Consider the following 14697-nt stretch of genomic DNA (forward strand, 5'->3'; position numbering starts at 1 on the left):
GATGTGAATAAAACTAGTTGACATGCTCACTGCTGTTTGCAGTGGTCAAATGCTTGCAGTCTTGAGAGCGAGCCAGTCTTCTCTGGCAGGAGGAAACAGGCTGAAAAAGAAGGTTCTTCCAAAGCTGCTTTCCCTCCCAACCCAGAGCCCAGCACTGCAAGGGAGGGGTGCTGAGAAGGTGGAGGGGAGATTTCACCCCAGCTGCCTGGCCACACACCTGTTCTGTCCATAAACAGAGCTCTTGGGCTCTGGGCTGTCCATCTTGACATGTTCCACCAGCATGTGAATTCTTTCTATATTCTCTGTGATCGGTTGTTGGAAGGAAAAGCAAGGGCTGTGTGGTGGTGGTTCTGTGTGTAGGATAATGGGAAGTGACACGTAATTGCTATTCTAAACAATGCATTAAGGGGAAATCATAAGGTTGTCAACAGAAGGAAGTGCTGCTGTGTTTGTGTTTACTGGATTCCTTCTTCTGCCATAGAAAATAGAGGACTGGGTTTTGTCACGCTTTTTTTCCAAGTCTCTGCTTCCAGGATGGAAAAACACATAGACGCACACCTGTATAAAATAACCAAGAAACGAGAAGAACATGGTTTAGTATGAAGTTTGGTTAGGTCTCTGAAGCTCTGCGATACATGGATAGTGGCCATGTCATTGAAAATTGAGCTATCTCCTTTCTACGAAGTCAAGCCAATGGTGACATTTATTTTCCTTCCTTGAATTTCCCCCAAAGAACAGATTATTTTCTTCCTTCTGTCTACCCAGTGATGCTGTATGGGATTGCCTGCTTTAGGAAGTAGCTACTGTGGTGCGTTTAAAGCAAAAATGAGATGCTAAGACCAGGCACCTGGGTGGAGGAGGACAACATAGTTTCTTCGTCTATGCTCTGATAACGACCTAGAGAGAAGGCCACGAACTTTTGGTCGTGATACCTTTTTCTCTTTACAGCATTGGTCTGGATACAGTCCACCCAGTGGAGAAGTCTTTGCTGTTACGGGTCAGCAGGAAAATGTTGTAAGGAGCTTTGTGATTTTATTTTTTCTGTTAGAATTTTTTCAGTTAGCTTTTCTATTCTGAACTCTAGAATAATGCTTGAGAAGCACTGTTTTTACTCAGATACCTCTCACTAAAGAACTCCAGGCACTTGTCATATCAAAGTCCTGGGCATTGCGTGGAGAACTTACCATTGGGTCACACTCCCCATTCCAGAGTGACCTCGCTAGCAGATACTGATGATGTGCTACTATCTCTGTGCTAGCTACCCACCTCTCCCCTCCTTCAGTATCTAACTTCTTCATTTCCACTCCCATGCCTTTGAATAGGCTCTCCTGGGAGCTTGGAAGGATTTCCTCCCTGTCTGCTTCTGTCTGTAAGCCTCTGACTTTCACTTTCTCTGAAGACTGACTTTTACTGGCCCAACCCTCTACTCTGGTAACTCTTCTAGTCATGATCCTCTCAGGGCTCTGTTTGTACTTGTGGATATGCGAGTGGTTCTGCCCCCTGATTTTCTGATGGGAGCAGTTAGATGTAAGGACATATGAAATACTAACTTCTTTTCAATGACCAGTGATTTCTTGGAGACATCATAATTTTCGATTCCTGTGTTGAGTCTCTATGTCTAACTTAACTCCGCAGAACCAAGTTAGGAGGGCACATGTATTTCATTTCCATTTAAAAGTAAAGTTCAAAAGGCAAACATTCTAAAGAGGAAACCTCAGAGACTGCTTTAACAGAAATTTTCTGACACATTCTCCAAGAAGAGAAGATCTACCTTGATGAAGTGTTTTAAACATGGTCATTGTTCCCTGCATAACAAGCCCTTCTGTAGAGGTGGGAGACTGAAGGTGGAAACAGAGTATAAACCTTTCCAACCCTCAGAAGGCGACAGGGTGTAGTAGAGCTGGAGAGGTGTGGCATTACTAAAGTAGTCACCTGGTGGTAGAGCCAAGTGTACACAACCATTGACCCTCGAGGAGGAATGTTTGTTCTGCATATCTTTGGGGAGGGGGGGGCAGGGGGAAATAGTGTTCGGTTGCAGTGAAATCCAAATTCAAAGAAACTCTGTAGAATGAAACCAACCAACAGAACTCATGGTTTAATGAGTTCTGAACATTTTCTATTCTACCTCAAAATTGTACCCACTGGGATTTTAACGTAATATATTGATTAGAGGAGACTCTTTCTTATGAGATTCATACACTGGTCAGTTTCTACATAAATCAGGGATTGGCAAACTTTTTCTGGAAAGGGCCGGATAGAAAATATTGCCAGGTTTGTGACCCATACGGTCTCTGTTAGAGCTACTCAGCTGTGCCATTGTAATGTGAAAGCAGCCATGAATACTATATAAATAAATGGACGTGGATGTGTTCCAATAAAACTTTATGTACAAAAAAAACAGGGAAGGAAGGCCAGATTTGGCTTATGGGCAGTGTGTCACTGACCTCTGCCCTAGATAACTGGGGGTGGGTGGAGGGGATTACAGCAATACCCATGAAATTAACCCAGCCTTTAATAAATGTCATTATCAACCTTTATATTTAACATGGAATATTCCTAGATGCCACTTAAAGTGTAACTTGACCTAAATATATTCTTTATTTCATATATGAAATGTAGGGCATTAGATAGAGTTTAAAAATATTAGCACATGAATTACATTTAAGCTTAAAAGAAAATCTTCTCTAAGAATTATGTTGAGTCTAGCGCCAAGCTATCAACTCATTTAACCTTGACTGCAGCAGTACTTGACACTTAAAAATTAAGATCTGAGATGCCTGCTTTTCAAAGAGAAGCTTTTCAGATTTCTAAATAGGTCAGACATAAAATTCAACCTTTAAGAGGATCCAATTAGTTGCTAGGGCATCAGACCTTCCACACAGGTTCCAGTTGCAATCAGATTTCTCTTGGGGTGAAGGAAAGAAGAGGTGGTTTCTTTAAAAATGACAATAATGCAGTGGAGACTCTAGAGTGAATAATTGTGAAGTACAAAGATGTACATAGTTTCCAGTGCATAGGATATAAGGCATAATTTTAATGGCTTGACCATAATTTTTAGTAGGTTCTTCTGGTCACAAAATGATCTGACCAGAGAATACTAACCTTCCTGTTTTGACCTAAGAGTTCTACATTAAAATGTGATCTAGAGTTTATTTTCATGCTTTTTATGAAGAATGGCATTTCTACTAAAAAGATTTAGAGGTTTGTGTCTCCAGTGATAAGACTGGTATGAATGGATCTCCTGTCCTATGCCCAGCAGTCTTCAGACGTTAAGCTGTTAGAACTTGGTGTCTGTGGCAAACACGAAACCTCCAGAATCACCACCACCCCGAAGTCGAGTATCATATGAAAGATCCTTCCCAAAGAACCCACCTGCCTGAGATTTCTGTGACTTTTTGAATTAGCCACAGTTTCATGTGCCAAGGATTAAAAAACATTTCAAGTGTAAGCTTTCTGTGTCCTGGGAACTTAGTCAACTAACCCATCTCCCTCTTCTCATGCCAAGAAAAACATTTGTTCATCAGAAATACAAGCATATATATACTACTGAACTCATTCAGAGCTAGTTCCTCCAACACTGGAGTTTGCTTCATAACTCCATGTCTGAGTTTTATATCTTTTGGTGGACAGCTTAGATGTTACCTTAAGTCTCCTAGAACCTGTGTTGTGGGAAGTAACTAAAAGAAGAAATCTGTTTTATTCTTTGGCAGAAAATATTTTCTGTGATTGGTCAAATCATCTAAAACATTCATTTCGGTTCTTTTTGGAAAGAAAGAATTTCCCCAGTCTTCTCATTGCTGTTATCAAATTTTCTTTCTCTGTAACTAGAGCTAGATATTTTAGCCCTATTATATTTGATATAAAAATCCTTTTCGTGCAGCCCCAGTGGCACAGCGGTTTAGCGCTGCCTTCACTCCAGGGTGTGATCCTGGAGACCTAGGATCGAGTCCCACGTAGGGCTCCCTGCATGGAGCCTGCTTCTCCTTCTGCCTGTGCCTCTGCCTCTCTTGCTCTCTCTGTGTCTCTAGTGAATAAATAAATAAAATATTTTTTTAAAAAATCCTTTTCTATAGGTTCTCTCCTCGCTTTCAAATACTGTTCTGTGCTAGAGGAACTTAGACAAGCAGAAAGAAAGGTATTGTATTTGGGGGACCAGCTTGAGTGAGCCATGATTCAGAGGTAGAGATCCTGGGACAGTCTTGCTGGATCCAGCAGAGGGTATGTCCCAAGCAAGAATAAGTATGCGAAGAAGTTTTTTTTTTCAAGTGCAGAGATGGGAAGAAGATGCTAGAAATAATATTTTAGAAACAACTATTATTTTTAAAAATAAATTATATGAGTTTTGATGATACAGACCAGGAAAACATGTCCAAATAATATACACATTTTCCTGTTAACTTATTCATCATCCTAAATAATATTCTATAGAAAAACCTCAATTGCGGTGATTAAATAAAAAATGGCCAAGTAAGTAATAGCCAAAGTGACACGAGAGGTTTAGGCAGGAGGATCTGCTTGCTTTTTGCTTGGATTTACTCCCTTGTAGTCTGTGCCCAGGAAAGGATAAGTTCCTGCCACGGGGGCTCTTTACTTTGCAAGCAGTTTCAGAGCCATCAGGTCGACCCAAAGGAGATGTTTGGCTGCGAGTACAGAGCCCAGCTAAGGTTTTATTTACCAGTACACTGCTCTTCGAGAAGTCAGCCCAGGGCTGGGTTCTTCAGCTTCCTGAGGGACACAGAATATTCTTAGATGACTCATGCAAGCCACCCTCCTTATGTCATCTTTTATTTTAATGCACTGAGAGCCCTCCATCAAAGCGGCAGTGATAGCCAGTCGAGCAACAGGGCCTTCTAAAGAACCCTTAATCTAGTTCTTGGCTTTTTAGCATTGCTAGCTATTTTTTCCTCCTTGACCAGTTTGAAAGTCATCCATTCTGGTTTTGTTATAAAGGGTTTCTCTGTGTCTCTTGTTTAATTCTTAAGGAATAAAATTTACCATTATTTTTATTTTTTTAATTCTGCTGATTGCCTTAAATCTGTTATCTGATTTAATATGTCTGATGAGTCAGGGGTACAAATTATTAGTCTCATTTTATAGAGCAGGAAACTGATACCCTGAGGAGTGACATGATGAGCCTGTCACAAAATGTGTGTGTGGGTGTGTATGGTAGAGCTTGTCTGAATCCAAAGCTTGTGCCCTTAACCTTTGTGTCGTCTCATGGCATTCTTGTAGTGGAAATGCACATCCACACATGATCCAGAGTGGCTAACGGACAACCTCCTCTTTTAATGTTTGGAGATCCTGGAATCTTCCAAAGGAAACTAAAGTCAAGTTTTTATTATTGACTGAGATTTGGAGCTTAAGTTAATAGATAGATACACAGATAGTGTTAAGTTAGACCAGAATGGAGTGAAGTGAGAAATTGTGCATTTGGATTTTAATAGTTACAGCCATGGAGAGGAGAAGAAATTGAAGAGTCATGGAAGGCTTCTGGGGCTCAGGCTGGGCCTTGAAGGCTGAGTGTGTTTTACACAGGTGGAAGTCCATGCAGGGTGGGAGGAGTATCAGAAGTGAGTAAATGTAGAGAAGGAGGACTTCTGGGACATGCAGAGACCGATTGGGCCATACAGGAGGGTGCATGTTAGTGAGAGGAGAGTTGGCGAGGTGAGCAGAGGTGCAGACTGCAGTGGTACTTAGTACCAGGAAGACATTTTTAGTTTTTAGATGCAGGTTGAACAGGGAAGACCAGCAGCAAGGGCTCTATCTCCTTTGGAAGTGGGAGGGGACTTTTGAACCATAGGTGAAATAAGCTAGCATCTATAGTCTTTGCATTAAGATGCCCACACAGATTATTCTTGATTACAAAAGTAATACCTACTCATAATTAAAAAACAGCTTCATGGCAATATGTAAAATAAAATATAAGAGTCATCTGGATGTTTGTTCTATACATACACAAACATAGGTTCTGTTTTAATTTTTTTTTTCTTTAGAAAACTGGAACCATAATATACAAATTATTTTTTTTTCATGTTTTTTGGTTCTCACTTGATAGGTTCTATCATTACTTGATTCACATTATATTTTAAAATATGAGGGTCTGTATCTCAAAAAACAAAAACCAGTTCCCCTTCATATAATAAATATCAGGTTATTTAAAGGCTGCAATTATTTGTGTGTGAGAGAGAGAGGGAGAATATGTTTAGGATGAGATTCTACGAATTAGATAGGGCCTTTGAGGTTTTGCCAATCAAAAATCCATTAATTGTGTTAATTTTAAGGCTCACTCATTGCTTAAAAATTTTCTTAAGTTTTTTTTCCTATTGCTTGAGGCTTAATACATTTGAAATATTGGCAAATTGTCCATAAGTTAAATGACAGAATCAAGATTACAGACTGTCTAGACTGTTCTGAGTATGAGCTATAATGAGATTTTGCTAGGTGATAAATATAAAATATGCTGGGTAGCTTCTGACCCTTATATTCTCTTCCAGTACTAGACTTGCCAAATATTCTTATAATTGTTGCTTATCATATCTGTCTCCCCAGCTAAACTGTGTGCTCTCTGAGGTCAAGGACTGTTTCAGATCCCTAGCACTTGGCAGGCCATTCAATAAATATTTGTTGATTTGAATTAGGGCAGCAAAATGCACCACACACAAGGAGAGCTGACAAAACAGTAGTTTATGTGTGGAAAAGCCTGGGACTTTTAGTGACTGTGAGCTCAGTTATGCCGCATAATGTTTGGAAAAAGCCAATGGAATTGGGCTGCATGTATACCATGATGTGCTGCCCTATACTGTGCACATTTCCTGGGTCTCACCTTTCTCCTCCAATTAACTAACTTTGGCCTTCTCCCCAATGACCATACCATATCCCTTTCAGCTTCTATGACCAAAGTGACTATTTCCTCCCAAGTGGCCAAGAAGAGGGAGAGCACATACCTTACTCTCCGCCACCTCTTGAGAATATTTCTGCTTCCTTCATTTAATGGTCCCTTTCAAATGCCTGCTCTCTGCTTATTTCCTCCTCCTTATCTTCTGGAATGTTCTTTCACTCTTCTCAGTGAACTCAGTGCCAGGTTCACCGCTTTCCTTTTGACTGCAGCCGTGACCATCATGCTCTGGAATTCCCAACGTATTAGACTCAGTGATAATGACCCAACAAATAGTTGCCTCTCTTCAGGTAGAGGGACTTAACCTCCTTCCTGACTGTGCTCCAGCCACCATTCCCCGGTGCCTGAATTCACCCTACCTGCTTCACCTCCAACATCTCTAGCTCTGAATTCTCTGTGACCTCTCTACCCATCCCAGGCCAGGTTAGCCATTTCAGAGGGGCTTTCCCCAGCATCCTTTTTCTCTTAACTCCCTTGTCCTTCACTGCTTTCCAACTTGCCAGACTCCCACCCTAAAGAACCCTCACTCCACTTCTCTGATTTTAGCTAGGTGTCCTGGCTCAGATCCCAAGCTTCTCCAATCTATTATCAAGGTTACATTTGTAAACCACAAGTCTGATTTACTTTTAAGAATAAATTTGAGGGATCCCTGGGTGGCGCAGCGGTTTGGCACCTGCCTTTGGCCCAGGGCGCGATCCTGGAGACCCGGGATCGAATCCCACATCGGGCTTCCGGTGCATGGAGCCTGCTTCTTCCTCTGCCTGTGTCTCTGCCTCTCTCTCTCTCTGTGACTATCATTTAAAAAAAAAAAAAAAAAAAAAAAAAGAATAAATTTGAGCTTATTCAGATTTATCCCTTTATAACGCCAGCTTACCTGCAAGTGTACCAAGTGTTTCTCCTGAGTGAAAGAGACCAGAGTGGAGTCACAGCCACTGTGTTAGAGGTTCCAAGTAGCTGCAGTCTATCTTGCCTGCCCCAAAGCTAATAGTAGATCAATGGCAGGAGCAGCTATGTAGTTAATAGCTGTGGCAGTCACAAATGATTGTGCTTGTGCATTGTGATTTTACTGTTACTCTGTTTTACCGTTGTGTTTTTTTTTTTAAATGTTGCCCATGGGGAAGTTTTTAATTAGGAATACAAAGAGGGGAAGATGAAGAAATCCACTCCTACCTTGCATGCAAGCAAGAATAATGCCACCAGCATGTCCGTTAAAAGAGACCACAATTGTGGTAACTAAGTCAAAAGCAGTGAACTGTGAGTAACATTCCCAACTAACACATTGAAAGTGGTAAGTCCTGTATATTGTTATGTTAATAATAAGATCATTTTTGCTAAGACAGCTAGAATATACTTTTGCATCTTGAGTATGTTGCATAGATACGAGAACACTGGAAAACCTCGCTCTTGAAACAATCTAATTCTATGTGAAAGATTTATTTTTTTTTCCTAGTGTTTTTCAGTGGCTTTATTTTTATGTGCCTCTACCCCTGTAGCTTAACAAAAAGGTTTATAGTGCTTTTCACTATATTTCTCCCTCTTCTAATTTTCTGTTATATTATCCAAACTTAAGTTATGCCTAGGGAAGACCATTGAGAACATAGATGTTCACCTTCTGTGGATTGCCAGAGCAGCAAAGAGTTTGAGAACTCTAGGATGGAGGGGCGGTGGTTCCGTGCAAGTCAGAGACAGGCTTAAGATTTGATTTAGTTATGTGTTTATTTATGGGCCATTTCCTAAACTGAGAGAAGGCCAAAAAAAAAAAAAAAAAAAGTATGAGAAAGAAGTTTTGTAAACTAATATACCGAGCAAATTGGTGGTTTTCATACTAATCACCATAATCCCAATCAAAGGAGGTGACTCTACTTGAGCTGGCCACATAAAGCCATATATAAAGTTGAGAAGTGCCAAGGGTCACAGGGCCAGACCCTTCCTGAAGACCAAGGGGAGCAGCTCTGGGCTTCCAGTGTCCGGAAGGGGCATGAGGGTTAATGATACGCACAGGTCAGCAACATCTGATGACACATCGAGCCTGATCCAGTTCTTCCGGGGCATTCTGGTGGCCGTGGCTCCCCTCAGGCCCTTGCACTCAGGGGAAGCATCCAGATGTCTCAGAGAACCTCCTTCCCAGCTTATAACCATTTATTTTCAGTGGAATTTTGGAGGTGGGCTGCAATACTGGTGTCGAGTATGACTCTCCTGTGCATCCGTGGATTCCTTTTAACTGAGCAAAGCCACTGGCGCTCATAAAAATTAGAGGCAAATGATCTCTCGGAAACCGGTTTTCTGCACAAGAACGTTAGGCTCCTGAGTTTGAAGTCTGGCTTGAGAGCTGCTATAGACCCAAACCCAGGAATCCATCCATACAGCAGGCCATGAGACACCCACCTGTGCAGCCTCGGCGGAGGTCCTGTCCACTTCCATCTCTCCGGAGTGTGCTACAATAAACCATCTACCTTTTCCAAGCCTCCATTTCTTACATGTAAAATAATGTTAATGCCTCCTTTGTGGTATTATTTCGAGGATCAAGTGAGATAACGTGGAAATGTGCTTTCAGATTCTAAGTGACTGTAGGAATCTTAGATATTATTAAAATAGTATAATAGAAGCAAGTTTCTTGTCCATATATAGTTGTCATCATCCAGAGATTGATGAGGATTTTTTTTTTTAATAAAATAGGAAAAAATGTTCTTGTTTAGCCTTAGAAACTGAATGAAATCTCTCACATCATGAGCTGTTTCTTGGGAGTCTAAAATAATTCAGTGTTTGGAAGGTTGTGTTTAATCTAGAGTCCTGTCGATCTAAATTTATTTGAACTTTGGAGCTTAATTGAAACCATCCACACAAGAAAGTCCTTAGCAGGGATGCCTGGGTGGCTCAGTGGTTGAGCGTCTGCCTTCAGCTCAGGGTATGATCCTAGAGTTCCGGGATCGAGTTCCACATCGGGCTTCCTACATGGAGTCTGCTTCTCCCTCTCCCTATGTTTCTGACTCTCTCTGTGTCTCTCATGAATCAATAAATAAAATCTTAAAAGAAAAAAAAAGTCCTTAGCAGTGGATGCCCTAATGGGCTGGTGAAATGCACTAAGTCCCCGCATCAGTCTCATTAGTATTGGTATTATTGGCCCTAATCAAAACATATCTTAATTAATGATAACTGTTGTTTACTGAATGTCTGTTGAATGAGTACTTTTACAAACGTCATCTCATTCCATTTAGTCCACACAACAATCCCATGAGACAGGAACCTTCCATAACTAGCTTCCTCCTATTTGCAGAAGGAGGTGGAAAGGCTTAAGAATAGTCACTTGGTCACTACCTGGCAGATTGGGATTAAGGTGCATGTGCTAATCCACAGGCCCATCTCCTGTGTGACACTGTTCCCTAAAACTCAGTTCTTGGATGTATTATTTTTCCCATGGGAAGTCCAATAAAGGGGAGCTCTCTGAGCCCCTTTGGGAAAGGGCTGTCTGTGTTTTAAATATTAAAACCACTCTTGGATATGATTTTCTGTGGTTTGATTCTGTAGTCGCCGTCTTAGCCTCCAAACCTCTTGAAAGAACCAGTATTCCCAACTTACACTTACTCACCACTTAATTCTTTTCTTAAATTGCTGGGATCCCTGTTCTGCCTTCAGCCCTTCATTGAAACCACTCTCATGAAGGGACCTATCAGCTACCTCAGTGACATTTCCTTGGGGAGTCCCTCCCTGTTCGTACCTGCCGCCTCCTCTTCCCCCCTTGCCCTGTCTGGCATCCCTGGCAGTGTCACTCTGGCCCCTAGCACAGTAATGAAATGGCTTGCCCAAGGGTTGATGAGGACTCCAGACAACTGAGTCCATGGCCTCTGCTCCCGCCTCATCCTTCTTTTTTTGTCCGTGGCATTTAAAACTGCTGACTTTCCTCCCAGGAGAATTCTCCTCCTGTGGTTTGGGACCTGCTGTCTCTTTTGGGCTCTCCTCTGGCCTTGCTGGTAGTACCTTGTCTTTACTCTGTTTTCAACTGCTCTTCCTCCAGCTGCCAACACACAGACTGTGGGCCAGTCTTCCCTCCTCTTGGTCTGGTCCTTGGAGCCTCCCCTTCACAGACATGTGGAATCAACTCACTGTTTAAATGATGCTGCCAAAATCTCAACCTCCAGCCCTAACCTGTCAGGTTTGGCTGCAGACTTTCTTTTCCATCTGTTTCTCGCCTTCTCTACCTGGGGTTTTCACACAACCTTCACCTCCAAGGTTCTGGAAGGGAACTCCTTGCCTTCTTCCCAGACTTGTCCCTCTCCCAGCGCTCACGGTAGCCAGCTGGACTCATCTGTGTTTCAGGTCTTGGCCCACAATCCATCAGCCGCTCAGCTGCCCACAAAGTCCTATTGTCCTCTGTCTCCCGACATCCTCTCATACCCACCCTTCCTTCCTACACCGTCTCTTACTGAAGCCATCCCCATATCCCCTCCACCTGCAGACTCCTCCCTTCATCCATTCCATACATAGTTGAATCACATTATTCTCCTACTTCCAAATCATTAACAGCTCTACATAGCCTGTTTATGTTTTGTTTTGTTTTTGGTTTTTTTGTTTTTGTTTTTGTTTTTTTTTTAGATTTTACTTATTTATTCATGAGAGACACAGAGCCAGAGACACAGGCAGAGGAGAAGCAGGCTCCCAATGGGAGCCTGATATGGGACTCTATCCCAGGACCCCAAGCTTACAACCTGAGCCAAAGGCAGACACTCAACCGCTGAGCCACCCAGGTGCCCCTACAGTTAAAGAACATTCCCACGCTCAACGTTCTCCACACCCACTCCTAGCTGCCCCTCCTGCCTCTATTTCCACACGTTCACAACCTACTAGACCTTCGGAGCCATGTGCAGATTCCTCCACCTTCATGATGCTTCTCCTGATGTCCATGATGTGTCAGCTCTCCCTTCTCTGAAATCCTCTGGTGCCATGGCCTCCCTCTCCTGGGGACTTGTGGTCCATCCTGCCGACTGTCATAATGCCAGAAAAGGAGCTCATTCAGGACAGTTTTGTCCTGCTCATCTTTATGTTCTAAACATCTGGCACAGGGTCACTTTCTTCCTAGAGTAGATGTCCTATCGATGTAAAATGAAAGTTGGTTGTGTCCTACAATATTGAAAGCAATAAATCTAGATTTAAATTTTCTTCTCACTGCAGAACCCAGTTGTCTTCCAGCCATTATGCTAACAACCGATAGAAATGCCCTCGGGCGTTTGCTCTTTTCTTTGGGGGCTCACTCATTTGCAGTGTGCACTGTAGTAATCTCCCCTAACAGCCCGAGAACTCTTGAAATAAGAGCTATGATGATCTTTGTATCCATCAAATACCCAACATATCAACATATCGTAGTTCTATTTGTTGTGGATAACAGACTATTTGTATAAAGCTAACAAATCCAGAAGAATATTGGATCACTTAACAAAATAATATTTTGTATAACATCTAAATGAATGTAAGAAAATATGTATCGAGTCCTTGGCTTGACACATGGCTACTAAAATTGAGTAAAATACCGATCTAGAAATATTTTGGATGTTGCTGAGGCCCTGTATTTGGAACACAGACCACAGGATTTTGGTTGGACCGACGCATTTCTCATATTCGCAAGCATGTGGACATACCACTTGGTTTCCTGTGCTTTCTTGTTAGTTTTTTGCACATGAACGGTCAGTAGGGAGCAGAAAAGGTAGCCTATTGAGTTTCTGTCTTTCCTTCCCATACAGTAGGGCCATAATCTATTCCAGATGAAAGTCTAGTACATTCAGTAGAAACAGTGGGAACTGAATTTCAGATGAACACTTCCAACCTGCTAGTAAAATCCAGAGCAGAAGAGATACTACATAGGTGTTTTCTACTCAGCAGAACAAAGTATGGAGTCACAGACTGCTGCCAATCTTCCCTCGGCAATAAGGAACTTGCTGCTACTTGGTTTTTCTCACAGTGGGAATGCATTTAGCATTTATAGCAAGCCATCTTCCCCCAACCCAAAGGTCGTTGGTCAAGGGTTGTGGGTACAATTTAGAGACACAGAAAAGGTAAAAATATGAGGGCTCTATCTCACCTGGTTCCTGCTTAAAATCCTCTGAGGGCTGTCTACTTTGCCTTCAGAACAAGTTCTGAGCTCAGCATGAAAGTTGTTTTCTGGGTCCCCCATTTCTGTCTGGGATCATTCATCATCCCTCATCCCTGCTGCATATGGGGCTGCAGCCACGCAAATGCCCTGGTTCACAGGCTCCTGCAATCCTATCTTGCACCGCAGGCCTTGCGGTCCCTTCTGCCCAGAACACCCTTTGCCACCCTTCCTCCTCATTATTCCATTCACTTGGCTAATTCCTACTCATCCTTGAAAATTTGAGTGTTTCCTCCAGAAACCTTCCTCTCTGGCTGAGCAGCCTCCTTTTTGCTCCTCATAGATCTTTGAGGTCTCTTTAGTGACCCCACACTGATCATTCTCTGCTCTGTCTCCAGCTCCCCCAAGACCATTGGCTTCTTGAAGGCAAAAGTCATCATTTTATTTTTGGGTCCCCAGAGCATGGCAGATTACTTTGCAAACTATGGGCACTCGAATGAGTTATTGGAGTGACTGAACCTAGAAGTGTTGATGTTCATGGTGCCACACACTGGCCACAGCACTCAAAAGGCCCAGATGTAGGACGTGTGATGGCAGGGCTGCTTCTTGGCACAAGCCCTTAGGTTTCTCATACTGAGTACTGGCCAAATGCTCCAGGCTCAGCCAAGCCACAGGTTCCCAAGCAAGCTTAGATGCCCTCATTAGTCATGAAATTAAATCCAAAATACATGCATGGTGAGAAATTTGAGATAAAATCCCTCACAGCTAGTAGGGAAAACCAGATAATCAAGCAGTCCATATCTAGTATAGATTGCATGGCAGGAAGTGCTGTCCAGAGGAGAACAAGGTAAAGGAAAGGGAAGGTGGGGGCTGCAGTGTCAGGTGGGATGGTTTGGGAGACAATCGTTGATAATGAGGATGATTGCCACACCTACAAATTGGATGCCCAAGGATCTTACTCAAACCTGGAGGTGAGCTTGAAAAAAATCTGAAAGGAAGTCAACCCGAGAAGGCTTGCCAGAAAAGTGTCTAAAGTTTGGAAATGAAATTTGCTCTGACAACTCTTTTTGCAGCAAGTTGATTTGTGACCATGCTGTGTGCATTGTTATCCAACAAAATGGGGCGAATCATTGCGTCTGTGGTGTTATTCAGGTCAAGCCCTGCCTTTGAGCTGAATCCAAGCCCCACGATCACAATCCCTCCCCACTGCAGCCCTCTCCACCTTCCAAATAAGCTGGTGGGCTGTTGCCAGAAGTAGCATTGCGGTTGGCTTTGCCCAGAATCAGTCAGTCAAAAACTAGCTGCCGAGCTCCTACCACGTACCTGGAGCTGGGATGAACGTTAGTTACGTCTGTTCAGAGCAGTGGTAGAGATGCCCGTGCCACTCCATCCCACGGTCCAGTTAAGGAGACCAAATTTTCCCATGGATAGAAAACACTCCAGACACCCTAAAAGGCAGTTGATAATTCAGTGCAAAATTCCCTGATGTAGACTTTAACTGCTATGGAACGGAGACCCTTAAAGCACTCCTTTGGGTACCTCCCGCTCTGGCTTCCTCTACGTTGCCCCACACCATGATGTTTGCCAGTCTCCATTTTATAAGTGAGGAAGCAGAGGTCTGCTTAATTAAGCCTCTCCACGGGGCCTAGGTGCACCTCTAAGTAAATGAGAGGTTGCCTTTTCTCCCACTTGTTCCCTTGATTTTCCCATTTCATAAGGTCCC

At 42.7% G+C, this 14697-nt stretch overlaps 1 protein-coding gene across 8 annotated transcripts in view; it reads left to right on the forward strand.

Annotated features, from left to right (window-relative positions):
* Nucleotides 1-14697, forward strand: part of ZNF462 (zinc finger protein 462) — a 136968-nt gene that overhangs the window by 76292 nt on the left and 45979 nt on the right. The gene's annotated exons all lie outside the window — the stretch shown is intronic.

The sequence above is a fragment of the Canis lupus genome, chromosome 11, assembly GCF_003254725.2.
Source record: "Canis lupus dingo isolate Sandy chromosome 11, ASM325472v2, whole genome shotgun sequence".
Classification (NCBI taxonomy): Eukaryota; Metazoa; Chordata; class Mammalia; order Carnivora; family Canidae; genus Canis; species Canis lupus.